General features: G+C 27.1%; 1 protein-coding gene across 1 annotated transcript in view; it reads left to right on the top strand.

The window, feature by feature from the left end:
• The window catches only part of Cda5 (Chitin deacetylase-like 5), a 398887-nt gene that overhangs the window by 184983 nt on the left and 192926 nt on the right, over positions 1-20978 (top strand). The gene's annotated exons all lie outside the window — the stretch shown is intronic.

Raw genomic sequence — 20978 nt, 5'->3', positions numbered from 1 at the left:
TTTCAATTTACCACACATCTCAGGAATGGCCGAAGTGAGACTGTACAAGACTACACTTCATTCACATTCATCCTCTGAAGTAATACCTGAACGGTAATTCCCGGAGGCTAAACAGGAAAAAGAAAGAAAAAAGATTCCAAATTTGATTTTATGTACCATATAGTTTTTTTTATAAAAACTACCACTGAGTTCAGATATTTTTCCAGCAACACTAAATTTTAATTTACAAAATAATATGAATTTAGAATTTTGCATTTAATATTATTTTCGTTACGATGAATTATGAAAATAATAAAAAATCAAAAAGAGTTTTTAAATGATAAATTAACCTCTTAATTCTAGACAAGTAATTTTTATTCTGCAGAATATAATAACATATACTAGGGAACTCTATTTTTTCTCAGCTACCGGTTCAGTAAAAAAATTGGATTTTGCACTTTTTCTTAACTGCAGTAATAATTCATTGAGAGCTTTTCAACGATATATCATAAGTGGTTCTTATTTTCATTGGTTCCATAGTTATAGCTAGAATCAAAATTTATTTAATGTAATATTTGGATCTTACAAGGTGAAGGCACATTGGTTCAAATTCGACTCATCTCCTTTTTTTAACTGTTTTTTTTAATTTAAATATATTGATTAATTAATAATGATTAACCTCCAATTGGAAAAAAGTCTTTGCAATATATAATAATTCAATAATAACAGTAAAAAAAAAAGAAAAATATCAGAAGTTATTAATGAAATAACATTTTATGTACTTTTCATTTAAAAAAAAAAATGTGTATATGTAATTTAATAGGCGTACAAGGAAGTCATGTGGTGTCCACATAAGATATTTATTATTATAAAAAAATATACATAATGAAGATACATATATAACGTAACGGAAGTTACGTTATATATATATTTTTTTTAAATTTAGATAAAATTTTTAACATAATATAAATAAAACACAAATAAAAAATTTACAAACATTTTTATAATGTTTAAATTTTAATAGGTTTTTTTTTATAAAAGAGAAAGATAAATATACTCTTGTAATATAGAAAAAAATTGACTAATTTTGCCTAATTTTGGTATTTCTAGAGTTAAAGTACTGTAAATATGAGCTTTTAAGTTGATCTAGTTATTAGAAAACTAAATAATATATTTCTTATATTTTAAAAAGATTGATTCTATGATACAAATATATTTATAAATTCCAAACGTCTAAACTATTTGTTTTCAAAGTGGGGATTACGAAGCCCCCTTGTGGCGCTGCAGGCCTTAAGGGGGGGCGGTCGAAGGCCCACAGAAATTTGGGGGGGGGGGTTAAGACGGTCTATGAAGGCGATAGCTGATTAAAAATAATGTCAAAAATTATGTTTTCCTGATATTTCGCACTAAAATTAAATACCGATTACACTAATACAAAAAATTAAAGGGACACTATATTTTATGATAAGAAATAATTGTATTCAAACTACTTTAATTTTGCAACCAAGAAGCTTAGAGAGACGAATAAAAAAAAAAATTAAAGCTTGAATACTCTACTTTTTGACAGTAGATTTAAAAAATTATAAAATTAAAAAAAATCATTAAAAACAAAATTTTTAAAAATTTGAAAGTTTTTCCTCGTGAAAATTATGGTCGATTGTTCAACGATTTCTGATAGCATTCCCATCCTCGTATTTGTCTGAATGTGGATTTATTCTGTAGCAACGTTGCTAATCAAAAAGAAAAATCTGCTGCACGTTACCGAACGCGGCGACTTACGGCTGTTTTTAAGTAAATTCGACCTGATATTAACCCGTTAATATCTACTTTTAAACATCAGGTTCATCCTTCACGTTAATGTAAGAGTAATTTTTCAATTGAAAGCTTTGTTTTCATTATTGTATTGGTATATTGAATATGCTATCACTATTGTTGTTATATAATTATATAGATACAATCGTAATTTTTTTGAAAGCAATTTTAATAAAAATACTTCCAAATATTTCAAATATTATGTGGACCCACATATGCGTTTTAATACACTCATTTAAAATGTAAATTTCAATTCAGAAATAGGATAGGCATCATTTAAGAGCGCATCTTAAAAACAGTAATTGCAATTATTTTTAATAGATGCCAAGTTTAAAAATTTTGGGGGGCGCTAAAAAATCTTTGATTCTCAATGTGGGTGGTGGGCGAAAAATTTTAATAATCAGTGTTCTAGACGAATGTATTTTACTGAAAAATCTTTTTAGTGTTCTTGATATATTTTTAAAACATAATTCTAAGAAAAAATTCTCTAATTTTTTACTCTTCCCCTTTATCTCTGAAATCACTGAACTCTCCTTGATTATTCAAACACTTAAAATTTTTGAACACGGAGGCAGATGTGTTTAATTTAAATATTTTTTTATCAATTTTTGTGGTTTAAAATTTAAACCTTGAAAAGTACTTCTTTATGATTAGTTGACAATGATAATAATATAGAAATACTGATTCTGGTGGTTGAAAAATTTAATACGAAGGATAGATTTATCTATGAATCTAGCGATCGATCGAAAATAGTATAATATATAGTTCTACTGTACTTTGAGCTAGGATAATGAAGACCTTTTTGTGTGTCTTTTCCTATTTTGATATCTTCATGACAGCGCTACTAATTCTTAGATAATGACTTGATTGTCTAGGTAAACACTCCTTTTAGTTGCAGCGCATACAACTGAAATATTCATTTTAGTTTACTTCGAACAATACTTAGTGTATCATTTTAATTATTACCATTTGATATATTACGTATTTAATTTATATCCTATATCGATAAATTTATATAAAATTTTTTATGTAGTATTAAGATTTTGTATTTTTATGTTACATGTTACTCTTAAAAACGTTTGAGAATAAATTTTGATAAATTGAAGAAGCGGAAAGACACTATATTTTAAGTACTCTGATTTAATAATTCGACGTTTAACATCCTAAATGTTGCGTGACAAGAGTATCACGATTTTCTTATTCAGTACTATATAGTGAATTACTTTACAACATGAAATTAAAGTACTTCCCTAAAAGAACAGTGGATTATTATAATAAAATAATAAACGACCTTTCACTTTTATTATTATATACATATGGTATTATATATTTTTGAATGTGTCATTATAGTATTTAAATTATATAATTTGTAGTATCGCTGTCCATTAACTCTATCAAGGTTTCTTGCAAAACAATAAAACTGGATTTGTTTTTTTTGTTATCCTCATCGTAGATCATATATCATGTAAAATTAGTATTTCACTTTCTCTTGAATTTAAGTTGTATGTATCATATAAATATATAAATTCATCTGTAAAGTGTCTCAAAATTGGTATTTTATTTATTTTCTTAATTTAAAACTAAATAGATTTATGTGTGTATTTTAATTCTTAAAATATTATTGTATAAATTGACTAAAATAACTGATTAATTTCACAAATGGGCATGATTTACATTAAATCAATTATTGTTGATAGAAGAAACAAAAATATACTGTTTAATCGAAAAATAATGTTTTCAATAAGTTTTCCTTATTTTGATATTTACAAATAAATACATCATTTTTGTTTTATGCCCGAAGATTGTTATACTGTTATCAATTTTAAGTCTTAGTAAATAACAATTTATTAATGGTAAGAAGTAAGTAAAAGTATACTTTAAAAATTTATTTTTATATATCAGTAATAATTTATTTAATAATTTGTAGTCATATTTATCATCTAATTAATATTAAGTATGAATTATGTATTTACGATCAAATTTTATTTTGATTCTTTTACGTTTTAGAAATGTACTAAAAATTTCTACACAAAGAAATGTGTAATCTGAGTAAATAATTGGTTGGAAGCATTGTTTTCTCCATTTCTAACAATGATATTAAATTATTATTTTTGTGAAAAGTTGACGATGGTAAAGTTTTGAGGAAGGTAGTTAAATATATAACAAAATGCGGTTATCGATTGCAGAGTATATTTCTATGGGAATTACGTATCTTAACGCTGTTGAAGGAAACATTCATTTAAACCACAAGAAGCGATTGTTGTTGAAATAGATAAAAGCTTGTTTACCAGACACAAGAATAATGCCAGGAAAATCTTATCTTAGTACAGGAGTATATAAGAAAATTAAATCAGATATTAATTAATAATCACGATGAGCTTGAAACGTAAACTGGAAAACCATGCAAAAACAGAATGTGGTGGAAATAACAAGCAAGTACCTTTTATTAATCTGATTTTTAATAAATATGTATAGCCCACAAGGTTGGTCTACTGGTTAAACTTGTCATTGCAAATCGTTATTTAACGGCTGATTATCGAAATCCAAGGTTCAGAGGTTCAAATTTTAGTAGATTTGGTTAATTTTATACGTATTTGATAGCTAGACTTGGATATCGGTGTACTTTGGTGGTTGGGATTCAATTACCCACACATTTCAGGAATGGTAGGCCTGATTCTGTACAAGACTATACCTCATTTACATGTCACACATCATCCTCATCTAATTGGATCGTCGGGGGAGCAGTTGATTATTGTTCACTAGTTGAACAGATTACAACTTACACACTAGGAATAAAAATAAATAATAATAATAAATGTATTTAAAATAAAATTCAAGCCATTATATTTCACGCAATTAACATACTGAAAGTATTTTTCCTCTTCAATAATATCTTCTTTTTTATATATGTTTGTGATGTTTTTTTTATTACAAAAATAAAACCAGTTTTTGGCCATAAATATTATTAAATTTTAACATAAATTTAGCGTGAAAATGAAAAATTCTTTTGGTAAATATTGTAAAAATTATTGAAATTTTTGAGTATTAGGGAAAGAATGACAATCAGCTGGGAAAATAGAAGAGTTAACTTGCACGAATTAGTTGAACTAGCGTAATTAAAATATAATTGTAGAGCAATAAATACAAAGTGTTTTAGTATATTTTAAAATGAGGTCAATCAGAAGGAATTATTGTTTACTAGTTGAACAGATTACAACATACGCACTAGGAATAAAAATAAGTAATAATAATAAATTTATTTAAAATAAAATTCACATTTTATTTTAAAAATAAATTTATTATTAAAATAAAATATTTATTTTTTATTAAACAAAAATAAATGTTCTACTAAACTAGAACAAAGTGTTATAGTTTGGTATTGTTATATAATGTATACAACAAAATATGAAACCTAGGATTGAACCACAAGTTCATTGGTTTAAATCTCTAAATATGATACATATAGCTCGTTTTAAATTTATTAATGCGTTCTACAGTATTATCCATTTTCTAAAATGTCTTCTACTAACTTATTTTGATTTTTTACACCTATTAAAACATGTTAAAAATGCTCGAAATTTACAAAATTTTTCCACAGCTGGTGTGTGGATAAAGATATTTCGTTCACTTTTTAATTTAAAAAAATCTCTTTCTTAAAAAAATATTTATGCATTTTTTGTTAAATATTTCAGCGAACATTTTGTCTTCTTTTGCAAGGAATTCAGAATTTTCATAAAATAAATAAGAATTGATAATTTTATACCTGACGTTCAGAGAAAAATAGTTCGAACATTACTTTCTTCATTCTAAGAAAGACACAAAAATTTAAAAAAAATAAAAATAATAGCTCGTGAAAAATTTTCTGTAAGTGAGTGCTGGAAACAGACACGAACAAGTAAGTATTAATTAGGTTCATGATTTCAGAGTACATTCTTACAGTAAAGTAAAATTCATACGACTCAAAAGCTGGTGTTGAGCTGGTCTTGTAATTAAATGATAAATCTTAGCAATTATATTTCTTTCTTACTTATATATTTGCTATATATATATATATATATATATATATATATATATTTTTGTGTTCGTTTGTTCTCCGACTCCCTTGGGCCAGCTCAACAATCAAGTATTACTCAGCCCAGTGTCTGACTGTCCTGAGTATCTCAGTGAGTGTCCTTGCAACTCATATGTATATTTAGACAATAAAACACATATATATATATATATATATATATATATATATATATATATATATATATACATATATTTAGACAATCAGAACTGACTTGATTACCTGTATGTGAATCTTAAATAATAACAACATAACGCTTAAAGTACATTCAATATTTATTATAAGTGTTAATTAATTTTTCGAAAGCTATGACATATTAAAGTGTCGCTAATTTATTTACAAAACTGACAGCTTTTAAATTATTCGCTTACACCTTCTAGTCAAAGAAGTAGAACAGAGGTTAACGTATACTATTATATATAGCAATGCATTCTTCAACTTTTAGTGTATATGGAAATTTTTCACAAATATTACCAATCTATTTGTGGAGGTTTTGCTAGACTGTATAAAAATTCGGGTATAGTCAACATGTGCTTTTGATAATGGCCCTAAACGCAAATATAATAGAAAGCGGAAGAGTGTTAATTTAAAAGAAAATAAACTATTGTATTTTGACTTTCTAATGAATAACATATATTTTTTTAATAAAAATATATGTATCAGAACTGAAACAAATGTAATAACAAATGAATTAACATTTTAGATACAAGGAAGTACATTTGTAGAACGGCAGAAACAAATGCAGAAATAATATTATTGATAATAAAATAAGCACTCCCGTATACATAAGAAACTAAGGGTAGCCATGCAAATTGGTTGAATTTGCTGAAAGCAGGCGTATAACAAAGAGAAAGGTCATTATATATGTATTCGATGCGGATCATCGCCTTGTTCGATCAACAATAGATGGGCGTTACTTTAATACTATTTTTTTTTTTTTTTTTTATTGTTATATCGGTTATCGTAATATTAAATTAATACCGGCTAACCTAACTGTCAGTGAAACTATTCACGCTGTAAATATATTTTTTACTCTCCACATAAATCAACTGGCGGTAGTAAGGGAACTATACGTGGTAAGAGTACTGTAGGCTAGGTGCAATTACATGCTCAACCTCTTATATCAAATAGACAAATACAGTAAAATATAAAGAAATGATTTGATCTCGCCACCATCCACCGCAAATTTCTAAATAAAAAAAAGATAATGTAAAAAAACTTATTTTCCATTCTGTTCTTTATTTTTATCTCACATTATTTTATTCCTTTTCTTTTAATATAAAATAATCAAAAATCTTTTCAAAACCACACTCAGCAGATACTGCTCGTATATAACAGAATATAACTCATCTTTTATTCAATCCGTATTTGAATTTCTATAAAACATATTGTTATTAGACGGTCGGGGTTTCGTCCCCCGGATCCCCGTAACCCAGGTCGGAGCCGGCTACAAACGCCGGCTCCGACATTTACCGGCTTACTGGGTTACTGGCTCAGGCATTGGCCTGAGTGTAGCCAATAACTATTAAAATGTAAGTTTGCAGAGGTTTGAGAGGTTATATTAGATTAATTTCTAGAAAAGACATTGATATTTAATATTTTACACTGAATGTTTAATTATAAAGATAGATTGTAATTATAATTTTGTTTTCTTTTTAACTGTTATGGTTTTTTAAATCTCTATTGCATTATAATTCTCAATAGATTTCTAGAAATAAAAATAACTGGTTAAATAGAGAACAATAAATATTCTTTTATAAATATATATGAATGACTACCCGATTTATTTTTTAACAAATTCTAAATTTTACATTGTTTTTATTATATAATACTTAAATAAGTGAATCGTTCAATTATTGTATTTTTCTGTTTTTAGGTAAATTGAACGAGATCTTATGTATTTTTCTAACTACTGCTGCTGTAATCTGGGAAGGCAACAGTTAAGTAACTGAACTGTTGGTGGTAATGTAGAAAACGTTTTTAAAATATGTTTACGCTATTTATATCATTAAAACATCTGAGAATTGTTATTTTCTTGAATAATATAGTATAAACAGATAAATATTATTGTATTACTTTTATAACCTGAAATATTCATTGTTTATAAAGAAGCGTTACTGTCATTTAATAAAATAATTTTAGAAATCATTACTTGATTAAATTATTAAATTAAGTAAAATATAATATTGGAGTAGAGTGTTTTCAGAATTTTAATATAGAATAAAAATATTACTTTTAACACAAATAAAACTGTATATGTTGTTATATTATGTTTTAAATAACTTCAATTGTTTTAAAGTAGGTATATGGAGTATAACTACGTAATATTCAAGTTAATAATTTTGAATAATCTGAAAAAAGGATTAATTTGAACTCGAAGATTGTAAAACAGAGTACTCTAATGTTTACTGAATGTTTTTAATATACCTAAAAAAATTATGAAAAGACATATCTACATGAATAGCTTGAAAACGTTTGGTATCTGAACTATTATTTTTTTGTTCTTGGAACACTATCTCACTGACCAAATGCAAAAAAACGTTTTTTGTTTCATTACACTGTTCTATAGATTATTGTAAATAATCTATAAAATAAATATTACGTTTTATTAATTCTACAATTTGGAAGACCTATCATATTATTTTCTTCCTAGCTTGTTATTTAAAAAAACAACAAAAAAACATATTTTTCCATTTATGATCTATCTATCGCAAATCGCTTATTTAACAGTTGATTTTCAGAGTCTAAGGTTCTAAGGTTCAAATCCTACTCAAGTTAAGTTACTTTTATACGGATTTGAATACTAGACAGTGGATACCGATGTAGTTTGACGGTTGGGGTTTTATTAATCGCACATCTCAGGAATGGTCGATCTGAGTCTGTACAAGACTACATTTCATTTAGATTTCATACTTACCATCTTGCAATCACCTTGCAATCCGTTAGTGTTTAATGAGTAACTATAAGAAATGTTTGACAGTGAGAGTGTTGTACAAATGACGAATTTAAAAGGACAAAAGTTTAAATATTAGCCGAGATTTACTTGCAAGAGTTGTATTCGTATTTACATTATAAATTGCAGAAACTAATCTATAAATTATATCCCAATTTTATTTGTAGGTGAATGAAATGTAAAGATGAAAGAAAGTTTGTAAAGTTATTTTTGTTATTTAATAATTCATAGTAGAAAAATTATCATCATAAAAAATAAAATAGTAATAGCATTATTCTGTATTCGTATTAAAAAGCTTTATTCTAAAATAAAATTAATACACTGTATAAATTTCATAAATGCAAATACTAATCTTATATTTTTATTAATTAATTTATATATATATATATATATTACATATCTATTATTATTTGTATATATAGTAAATTATATTCTTGGTAGTATGAGATGTAATAAATAGTATATTATTTAATCGTTCGTCCTCTAATCGATTAGTTTTAATCAGTGGGGAATAATTATTTAAGATATTTTTTTTTTCGACACCAGTCACTGTAGAACCACATAGAATCTTCTGGCTAACCACTTCAGCAAGTTCCAGATTGAAAGACGAACTGTGACGCATTCTGCCCTCGTATAGAACTCCTGCTTGAATTACCTTTGTACAGTGTCTGATCTTGCCCATCTTTGAGATCCGTTTCTTATTGTACAAGTCCTTCGTTACGCCATACGATTTTAGAATCTTATAGATCCTGACGATGTTTTCTTATTTACCCATTCCATTTGGTTTGATAACTTCATCCAAGTACCTAAATTTTCTCGTCTGTTTAATTTTTCCCAGCTCTGTCCGTCACAATTTTGGTGCGTTCTTAATATCCGTCATATAGTCTTTTTTTTGCTATGAAAATTTATAAGCTTCACTTTTTGGTCATTATGTGTAGAACAGTTATTTGTTGTTTTACCGTTTCTATATCTTCTGGCAAGAAGGCGAGACCGTCTGCAAAGACCAGACAATCAATGTTCAGATTCTCCCTCGCATATACCCATTTGACTTGCTTCAGGCCTTTATCATGGCAAGCTTTCCTCCATTATCTTATGAGCTTTTCCAAGACTATATTAAAGAGAAAAGACGACAGTCCGTCCCTCTGCCTGACTCTTGACTTGATTCTAAAAAGATGAGCTAGTTCTCCTTTAAATCTAATCTTAGACTTTGTATCAGTAAGAGTTATTCATGAAGTTTATTATTTTTTGGTCTGTCCCAAATTCTTTAAGAACGTTAAACAATATTTTCCAGTCAACTGAGACATAGGCCTTTTTAAAATCTACTTTTTAATCTTTTATAAAACGGTATCATTTTACATAAAATAAATATTCTTTTTACCGAATATATCTTGATAAATGAGAGATATAGTTATATTTGTTTTCTTATCCAGTTATTTTCTTAATAATTTAGAAGAATTATGAAAAATATATAACTGACTGTTTACAATTTATTTATACTATTTATTTACCCCAAATAAATAATGTTAATTTCTTAAAAACACTTAGTCAATAGCAATCTGTGTTAAATGTATTATGATTTTTCTTAAAAATATATGAACATTTTTTTCTTCTCCTTTTTTTCATCAATATTATTCATTAAAGATGTAATAAATCTTGAAATTTAACTACAGTGAAAGCAATAAATATTATATATTTTATGCGTAATTAACCTTAATTCCTACGGATTTTCCAAATATAAATTTAAATCCATGTTTAAAAGCAATAAAAAAAAGCTACAAGGTTTAACATGGTATAAAATTAATTTTGTCGTTCTAGAAACTTATTTTCAAAAAATAAATAAAAAGTTATGAACGTTTAATTCTAGGTTTCATTCGTAAAGTTATGCCATTAAGATTTGGAGTAAAATTGTTCTATTCCCAAATTTTTTTTAATGTAATACTTTTAATGAATGTTTTGGTTATAATGGAATAAGTTCCAAAACTATGATGATTCCAAAACAATGATTAGCTTTTGTAAAATATAAATTTTCACGGACAAACATTTTCCTTAGCGACTCATAAAACCTTTCTGCATAGAGATTTCTGAACATGATATTTTACATTTTTTAGTCAATTCTAATTAATGAAATGTAATTTTATTTTTCTAACTTTTAATGTAAAAACTTTAATTACAACATGTTTTACTTAATTTTTCATTAAATTTACTGTGCATTGTTACCATTAACAAAAATTGAATATTATTTCACTTTTAAAGATATTATAAAAGATGCGACTAAATGTTCATTTTTTCAGCTAAATAAAAGAATTACGTTCAATAAGAAAAATTATATCCTAAACGTTTTTAAATAGCGTATTGAAATTTTATTTATTGCAATTATTTTCGTAGTATGCTGTTAATAATAATGATTTAATTATAATTTAAGGTTTACATGCGATAAAAGTTATCGCACTAATCTCTAACGTTAGTACAATTTAAACAATATTTACCCTATTGCCTTGTCTGAATAAACGATTTTTTTTACCTCGTAATACTTAAATGAAAATTTTCTAAATTAAGTAAATAAATTAAAAATAAAATAAATTCTATTTGTAGTCGGTACTCAAGGACCAATTTGTTGTTACTGTCACAATAGCCAGTAGATAATACAGTCACGTGCAACATTTTTTTATAAGTGTTGAAAATCGTTTATATGAAGTTCATTCATAAAATAAATATTTTGGGTTTTAAAGACCGAAAATACAACTTTACAGTTTTCAAGAACGACATGAGTATAAAATATTTCTCTATATTGATTATAAAAAAAATTTAGATTTGTCTTATGTTAAACACTTTGTAAAAATAAAAAACTAATTAAACGAAAATTTTCCAGAAAAAATTATTATTAGTAGAGGGAGGTAAATCGTAAATTTAATTAATTTTATTATTTTCCCTATGATGAAAGACGTATGCAAGTTTTAGTAGTAAAAACAATGCTATTTTAAAGTCAACAAGTAACATGACTATTGTTAATAATTTGATTGTTAGCCAGTAAGCATTGAACTTGTGGCATTTTAAACAATAATTGTAGGAGGAGTTCAACTTATTAAAAAACAAAGAAAAAACAAACTTGACCTCAGTCATTTAATGCTGTCATCATCATCATCATCACCACCATCATCATGTTAAACATTATTTATCATCATTACCTTTTTCAAGAGTGAAAGTGAGGGCGCTAACGGACGGAAAGACATTGTTAACAGGAAGTAATGTTCACGCTACAATTCCAGCACAGGTGCTTTTTGTACCTGATTGGCTTTATTCCAGTGTGTTATGTGACTTTGTTGAATTCCAGTGAGCATAAAATAACTGATAATGACTTCGCCTAATATTATTAAACTAGTTAATATTTTATATTCTGAATTTTTCTAATTAAACGAAACATCATTTCTTCGCCAACAAAAAAAAATTAACTAGTTTTAAATAGCACTAACGAGTTGAAAGTTTGATAAATAAACTACCAAGTAACAATACATATTTAGGAATAAATCATCAGTCTAGGTTATTTGATATAAGAAGTTTCGATATTTTTTATGTGTACCTATTTCGCAATGAGTCTTTTTGTACCTGTGATTCTCACTTCAACGTAACAGGAAAAGCTGAATAAGAATAATTAATACCTGAGCAAAATATTTTTCCAGTAATATAAAGTTCAATCCATTCAATTACATTTAAATTTTAATATTTTTTAATATACAGTCCTATATAATTTTAACACGGAAATAAAATAAGACGTATTGTTTTACATATTTTTTTAGTTTTAATTTTAAATTGTCAGTTAATTTATGAACGAATTTTAAGGAAATAAGATTAAAGATCAAAAGATGATCGTGAACACATCGCATAATATGAACTCTAGTGTTCGGATTTACATTAAGAATACGCAGTCATGTTTCAGAGGTCATTTAATCTTTTTTCATATGATTAATAGAATTAATAACAGATTCATTTTGTAAAGTTCTAATATTTTTTCTTTAAAATTAAAAATAACAGTGCCGGTTTCTGTTCTATTAAGTAAAATAATGTTTTTCTTTTCAATAAAATGTTGTAATAATAAAAAAAAAAAATACTTAATTAACTTTAAATTTTTACCTCTAGCATATATTTTAGTAAATTTTACTGAAAAGCTGTTTTCAAATAATAATGTAACAAAATAGTAATCGTAATATAATGTTTTTTTATTACAGACCGGCCTTGCCGTACCTCTCACTAAAATATCCAGTTACTGGCGGTAGAGAAGATATGTGCAATAGAACACTCGTAAAATTTTAATATGTTGCTATCAATTTATTAAATTCTTTTAGTCATCTTGACAATAAATATTGTCAAATACATATTAGATTAAAATGAAAAAAATTTGGAATACAAATAAAATTTATTCAAAATATAAATTTCAGTAATCCCTACTCTAAAATATTATATATTTTATTTCAAGAAAACAAATAAATCTGTTTATCTTTATCGGTATATAATACATGCATAGAACACGTCAGGAATGAGTACGTGTGCTATTCTCAGATTAAAAAAGAACACTCCATGATATACTTGGATCAATCAAGCTAAAGCGAGGTAAAATTTTGTTCAGAGGAGAACCACAAAATATACATTTAATTATAAATTGAAAAATATAAATTGTTATATTTTAATAATTTCAAACATAAATGTATGAAATAATATTAAAGTAAATATGTGAAGTTATGAATGTATAAAGCAACTATGAAATAAGTAAAAACTCAATAGGAATTAATGAAAATTTTTTAAGCACATACGCATGATTTTTTAAGCACATACGCATTAAGCAAGCACGTACGCATGAAAAAACTTAGAAGATCCCGTGTTTTTTACTAGTGTTATTTAAAAATTTATTAAAAAAATAATTTTTTTTTAAAAAGAGTATTGTTTTAGAGTTTTATTTAAAATAATTTGCTAGGGAGATCTTTTAAATGGTTCAGTAAGTAATTTATTATATATGGTTACGGAAGGATAATAAAGTCCATTCTCGTAACCCCTATTGTTTTATTTTACAAAAAACAATTCGGTCGTCAAACTGGTAAAAGTGGATATTGATAGTAGAATAAACTATTATTGTTTATAACACAACATTTACACAACATGTTTATAACAGGTTATTAATTTATAAATATAAATACATGGGATATTTAACATTTATAATTTTCTAAAAATCATTTAACATTATACATATCGACACCAAACAGTAATCTGATAGCCAACGTTTTTATCTTGAAAACTCATTTCGACTTTTGAAGGAGCCCAAGAGATGATATACTTCAGAATGGAGTAGAGATCAACATAAAATTTATGTTTAAGAAATTGTTAAAAATTTATATATTTATTGTTTAAAAACTTTATTTAAGAAATGTGTTAGATTTAGATTCTTAATACAAGTATATCTAGAAGTAGGATCAATTTTGGATTACTCTAAATAAAGAAAAATCCAATAGTTAAATAGATTTCTAAACAGTAGGCTTAGTGCATGTTAATAACACTGCAACATGTATATCCTTGGATAATTTATAAAAATTACTATATTCATTTCCGTACGTTTATATGACGTGAACCCATTTTCAATAGTTGATATATTTTGGTATATAATACAACTGCCAAAAGTTCTCTACTGAACCTTAAGAAACTTTTTTGTGCTCCTTTTATCATTTCTGCAGTTTCTGCGGTTATCCAAGTACCAAAAGAAAGATAAATACTCTAATAATAATAATAATAATAATAATAATAATAATAATAATAATAATAAAAATATCACTCGATCTAGCAACAGAAATAAAAAGGCTCTGGATAAAAGAAAAAGTCATCATCATTCCTTTCATTATGTCAGTTTCAGGCTTCACACCTCACACACACACCAGATCTGATGCAGCTGGGACTCTATTCATTCGTACAAAAAGACTTCCAGAATTCAGACGTACTTATATGCAACAGTGTCAGATCTTTCTTTAATACAGAATCATAATAATATTTGTACGGACTTGGCATAGTCCGTCAGTGCAGGTTAAGATCGCAATCACGAGAGGGAGATTCAAGAATAATAAAAATATTAATAGTAATTTACATCTATTAAATATATATTGAAATTTTGCCTTATTTGGAAGCTTAAATATATTTATCTTTTTGGTGATATATTCTACATTCCTTTTAAAACATTATAGCTGCTACAACACCAAGGATTTTATTACTAAGTCAAGGTTTACTTGGTTCTGTTAGAACTAACATCCAAATACTTCAGAGAATTTATAATTTCATATGCAGAACCTTGCCCTTGTATTCCACGACTAAAAAGCTATTGAAGAAGATTTGAACAGACTGTTGAATTTAGATTTATAGACTTTAGAGACTATTGAAAAGATTTTCTCTTTTCAAAAGAATTTTACCCTTATTGATTTTATTATAATAAAGATAATAAATTTTATGTAATTCTGAAAAAATACTTTTTTTTATTCATAATGTAGACTAATACTAATATGTAAAACAAATTGTTAGGGATGTAGGATGTAGAGCGTATACTGAAATGAAACGACTAGCACTAGATAGGGAATCTTGGAGAGCTGCATCAAACCAGTCAAATGACTGTAGACTAATACTAAACAACTTAAATAAATATACAAGTTCTTTATTTATGGCTAATCTAGTAACTAGGGTTAACATTAAAAAGAAAAGCAAATATTACAAAATGTATTTATTACAATTTATTTTTAACGTTCATTTAAAAATGAACGTTAAAAATTCTAAAGTTATGTGTACAGCATAATGACATGTTATAATAAAATATATATTTGGACATAACAACACGGTTATAAAACCTGAATTTTTACTGATAGAAACTTTAATAATAAATAATCAAGGAGGAATAGAGAATATTTTAAAAAAGAAAAGAAAATTTTTAAGAAAAATATTAGACCGAAGAGTGAAAGTAATAAAAATGTTTAAGATCAATAGAGGAAATTTAAAGAAAATTTGAAAACGTAATCAACACAATAGAAAACGAAGAATAATGTTTTAAGTCAATTAGAAACAATAGAAAGAAGAAGTGAAGAAAGATTATCAAGGAAGTTTTTAAACTTCTTTGATAATGTCTAAAGTAAAACAAGTGTATTCTAGAGATAGAAAAGAATCTCCAGAAAATCGGAATAAGAGAAGAAGAAATTTTAGACAGGAACCTAATTTTCAAGAGAAGAGGACATGAGTTAAAAAGATTTGGAACTGGCTCAAGATGTAAGAGGAAACAATTAACAGGAGAATCATAAAAGAACACAGAGAAAAATTATGACAGATAGCAAAATTAAAGCCTCAAAGAAAAATAAAGTTTGTTCACGCAGTCCTGAGACACGAGTATATGAAAAATATTTATTATCAGTGAAGTAAAACTTTAGAAAATGTATTTTCTCCTATATATAATGTAACATTTGATTTATTTTGAGAATAGTATTTTCGAGTAATCATTTGGTATAAACCGCACAATTATAAGTAGATCTTAGAAGTAGATATTACTTTGAAATATAAAATTTGTGATTGCTTTAAAATGTTTAAGCTGTTTGATGGTAATATCGTAAAATAAATAATTATCTTTATTATTTTGCATAGTAAAACATAAATTTTATTTCGACCTCCAATAAATATTACTATTTTCGAGTCCATGTACAGATAAATATTTAGTATAATTTTTATAATTCATAATATTCGTTTTTATGTAATAACAATAATTGTCCTACTTGCTTGTTTCTGATTTTGTAATAAAGTAATTAATTTTTAATTTAAAGTATCCAATGAAAACTAAAAAAAAAAAAAAAACAAAAGAACTATACATGTATAAATCATTACGTACAAGTAGCATTCAACATTATTTATTTTCTCTTAAGAAATCCAATTCTCTGTGTATCAAAGAATTATTAAAATATCATGACCTTCCATTATTCTTCCAGGCTAATGGAATCGACATCATCAAATCATATTATAAATTATGAAATCAAAAAGTACTTAAAAACATTTAAAGATTATATCACAATAAATATCTTTTAGAATATTACATTATATACTTTCTGTAATGTTATTAGGTATATATATATAAATATTCTTATTTCTCATATAACCTTATGACATAACATTTTATTTATATTATAATAATATTTATTTCACGAAATAATAAATTACGTAATATTGATTTATAGCTCACATTTTCTCTTTTGGATCTTTTATAGACCAAATTAAAAAATGTCACTTGGCTTTTTTTTCTTTTCTTTTGGCTTTAATGTTATTTCTTTATTTTTTTTCACTTTCAGTTTGTTTTTTCCTTAAGTTTTCGGTTTACCTTTTTTTTCTAGGAAAAATATAAATTTTGTGCTTTATTTCTAAATATTTTTCTTTTTCATATATTTCTTTTTCTTTATATTTAATTCTTTTGGTTCTTCTTCCATTTCTTTAAACCGATTAGGTTTATGCTTAAATTTTAGGAAATAATTAGATATCTTATTGGTTAGTCAACTTTAACCCATAATTTTAAATGGCTAAAGAAGCAATTGTCTTCTTTTCCGTATTTAATCTGCAATTTTTTTAAATATCTGTTACAGTTCATTTGATCTAACTACAGTTTTTTATTAATTTTGCAAATTGGACCCTAATTGTAAATTAGAAAGTTCATCACATAAATACTCGTACATGTTTCAAACGCTTCGTTAGCGAGTTTCGGTTGACGTTAGATTTCTACTACTTCGGTAAAATTGAGAAAGACTGTAATTCTTGGAACCCAAATTAAGGAGTATATTTAGAGGTTTTATATGAATTCCGACCTAAAAATCTGAAAAAATAGGTCCCTATACTGTATTTTTTTAGGTTTTTTTTTTTAAAGATTTGGAGTAAAAGACAAAAGATTGAGGAAAAACTTGATGTTTGGCGCAAAATAACTATGTTAAATGGGTAATAAACACAAAAACGTTTTTAAAAAAAACTTGTAAAGAGTTGATTATATTTAAAATGATATGAATAAAGTCCACACAACGTAAGAATTTCGAGGGGTTGAGGGACAGCCTCGTTCGGAGCGAGCTGCTGTTCGTCTGTGCTTGCACGGATAGGCGGCAGTGATGATGCACTGGGACTCTCTCATCCTTTCGCAAAAAATACCGAGACCTGGTGTGACTGCCCTGCACAAGGTGCTCTCACTAGAGGCATTGGCGACAAGACCGAGTCCCAGCTTCTGAGGGGGGCCCAAGAACGACATAGTCGGGCTTGGATGCCCCGCCATTGCATGGCATAGAGGCATACAATGAAAAAATCTAACCGGCGAGCTTACCTGTCGGACTAGACTCATGGCCAGCGGACGGGGAGGCCCGTTTAAGTAGACAAGCCCCTGTGATGTGGTTTGCTTTGTTGTAGATTCTAACCCCGTAGGGGGAAGACACGCACCTTGTGACGTTACCGGTCGCCACACCATCCCCTCCGTTCCGACCCCTGAGAGGCTTTACCAAAGGTCGTTTTTAGACTCTCTAACTGATTACATTTCACAGTCATCTGCCAGGCCTCGGTCGGGATGCCACCGATGTAAATGCTTCGTCAGACATTTGCATCTGTAAAATACAAATCAAATTTTGCCTTCACGTAGGCCTCAAACGGACATCTTCACATCCAACCTAATATGAAACCTCAAATTAACTAAGCGAAACCGCCTAGTCCAAATTTGGCAGCACCGTTCGTGACTCTGAATGCTTCAGAAAACGAACGAGTTGAAAGTTAAATCAGTACTATATTTATACCAATCAAAATTATGTTTTACGCAAGATAGAAATTCAGACCTACACCCAAATAAGGATCTACACCCCGCCTCCTGGACTCCGCATTGTTTCTGACTCTCATAGTTGTGAGTAAAACAATGACAAATAGCAGTTAAAGTATTCAGACTTTATAGACACCTGAAAAGAAACTAGATTACAAAAGTCAGAATAATAGTAATTATGATGACTAAAGTGCGCAAAACTTTGACGAGGAAACTTCCACAACCTATTTCTGTTGCCATACTGACAGAAATATAATTATTAAATAATGAACTAAAAGGATAAACTTTTCTCTTCTTTAATAAATACCTTTAATTCACAATTTCAACTCCCTCTCTCAGCAAGGGAGCTAGAGCTTCGATCGATGGCTTAAAACCTTCCCTGAGATAAACACAAATGTATCCTGCAAATTTGAAAGGGATCAGTCGGTTGGTTCTTGCATTATGGTGTTACAAACTCAAACAGACAAATGTTCAGAATTTCATATAAGATTATGAAATTAAATAATTAATTTAATACATGTGTGCGAAAATTTTTGTGTCCGTTTGTCTGTCTGCTACAGCATTACGGAAGAACAAACCAACCGACCACTTTCAAATTTTTAAGACACATTTGTTTTATCTCAGGTAAGGTTTTAATTTATAGATTGAGGCCCCAGCTCCATTGAGCGTGAAGTTGTGAATTAAATATATTCATCAAAGAAACAAATATTAATCCTTTTACTTCATTATATTTCTATCACCACGGCAACAGAAATATAATTAAATAAAATGACTAATTCCTTTTTCTTTAATGAATATCTGAAAAATACTAAATATTCTCACAATCATGAGGATAACGAACACGTCGGTGGTCCAGAAGGCGGAGCTCCCTGGCTAGATTAATTTGATCGGCTAGTATATAATAAATATTTGCATTAAATTTCAGGGTTGGAAAATACATTTTTTCTAGATTTTCAAAAAATATTCTTGTGTTAAATAATATCAGTAAAATAATATGAATGAAATAGTGCACATTGTACGCATTAAAGCTAATTTAAATCTACATATATCTGAAAGTTAATTCGATACCAGGCGAAATACGATCCAGAGCATATTTGAAGAAACATGAAACTTATGAACTTCTATGGTTTTCCGTTTTTTGTTTTTAAAATTAAGATATTAAGAATTCTTGTTTGGTCAGTAAATAACTTTTCCTGATTTTACTTTAATATTCCCCAAGTTATTGTGTTTGTTAAAGTGACAAAAGAAATTTGACAAGAATTTTACAGCCGGATGCTTTTCCCTCAGTCCTGACACCAAAGTAATATAATTTGTTATGTAAAATTACACAGTAAAATATTATTATTATTATACATTAATTAAATAAGATGCTATTTCCTAAATAGTACAAAACAGAATAGTTATTGAGATAAATAAGGGCAGTACTTTACACTTAAAACTGTGAGTAGTGTTCCCTACTCTAAATATTGGCATATACATTAACAAAACTACGGCAAACAACTTTTAAAATTTTAAGGAAATCTGTTACATAATTAACCAGTTAAAATCAATCAAATTAGGATCTTCTAATTTTTTTCTAAAATTGGATTCACTTGAAGCTCATCTCATTTAAGGAAACAAAAGCTTATTTCAAAGCAATTATTAAATATAAAATTGTTTGTTCTAAAAGCTGATGTTTCAAACATAAAAAATTTGACGATCCGTTTCCAAGATCTTCAAACTAATATTGTATATTCAAATTATATGATAGCATAAAGTGCACTACTAATTACTATCACACACAACCAAAAAATAATAAATGTAAGCAATCTAAAACATGCTTTATTTCATTAAAGTTTCTTTATTATTAAATTGATTGAAATAATTTTTCAGATGGCTATCCCTGTACAAAAATACCTCATCCAATAATTATATTAATATATATATATATATATATATGATACACGTATTTTAATTAACGCAATCGTACCCTTGATTCAACAACTTTATTATTACAAAAGGTGTTAATGTTTAGTTAACACTCAAACAGGTATTTAATTTTCACGTGTTAGCCAACTGAGGTTATAATAATAATATTTCAGATGTACACACAGAATATCTTTGAATGTAAATTGATTATATCTCTTTGAGTATAGCTTCGATAAATTTAATTTCATCACTAGATCAGTTCTGTGTATATAAGCTCATTAGTAGGAATAATAATAAAATCGTAACATACACACATATACACACACACCGCCACCACCAAAACCACCCTAATGTATACATATAAACTAATTAATAATAAGTGGTATCGTGTATTTTGAAGAAATAATAGACATAATGAGTTAGAG

Source organism: Lycorma delicatula, chromosome 1 (assembly GCF_047948215.1).
Source record: "Lycorma delicatula isolate Av1 chromosome 1, ASM4794821v1, whole genome shotgun sequence".
Classification (NCBI taxonomy): Eukaryota; Metazoa; Arthropoda; class Insecta; order Hemiptera; family Fulgoridae; genus Lycorma; species Lycorma delicatula.
Note: the sequence above shows the minus strand (reverse complement) of the source record. Positions and strands in the feature narration are given on the sequence as shown.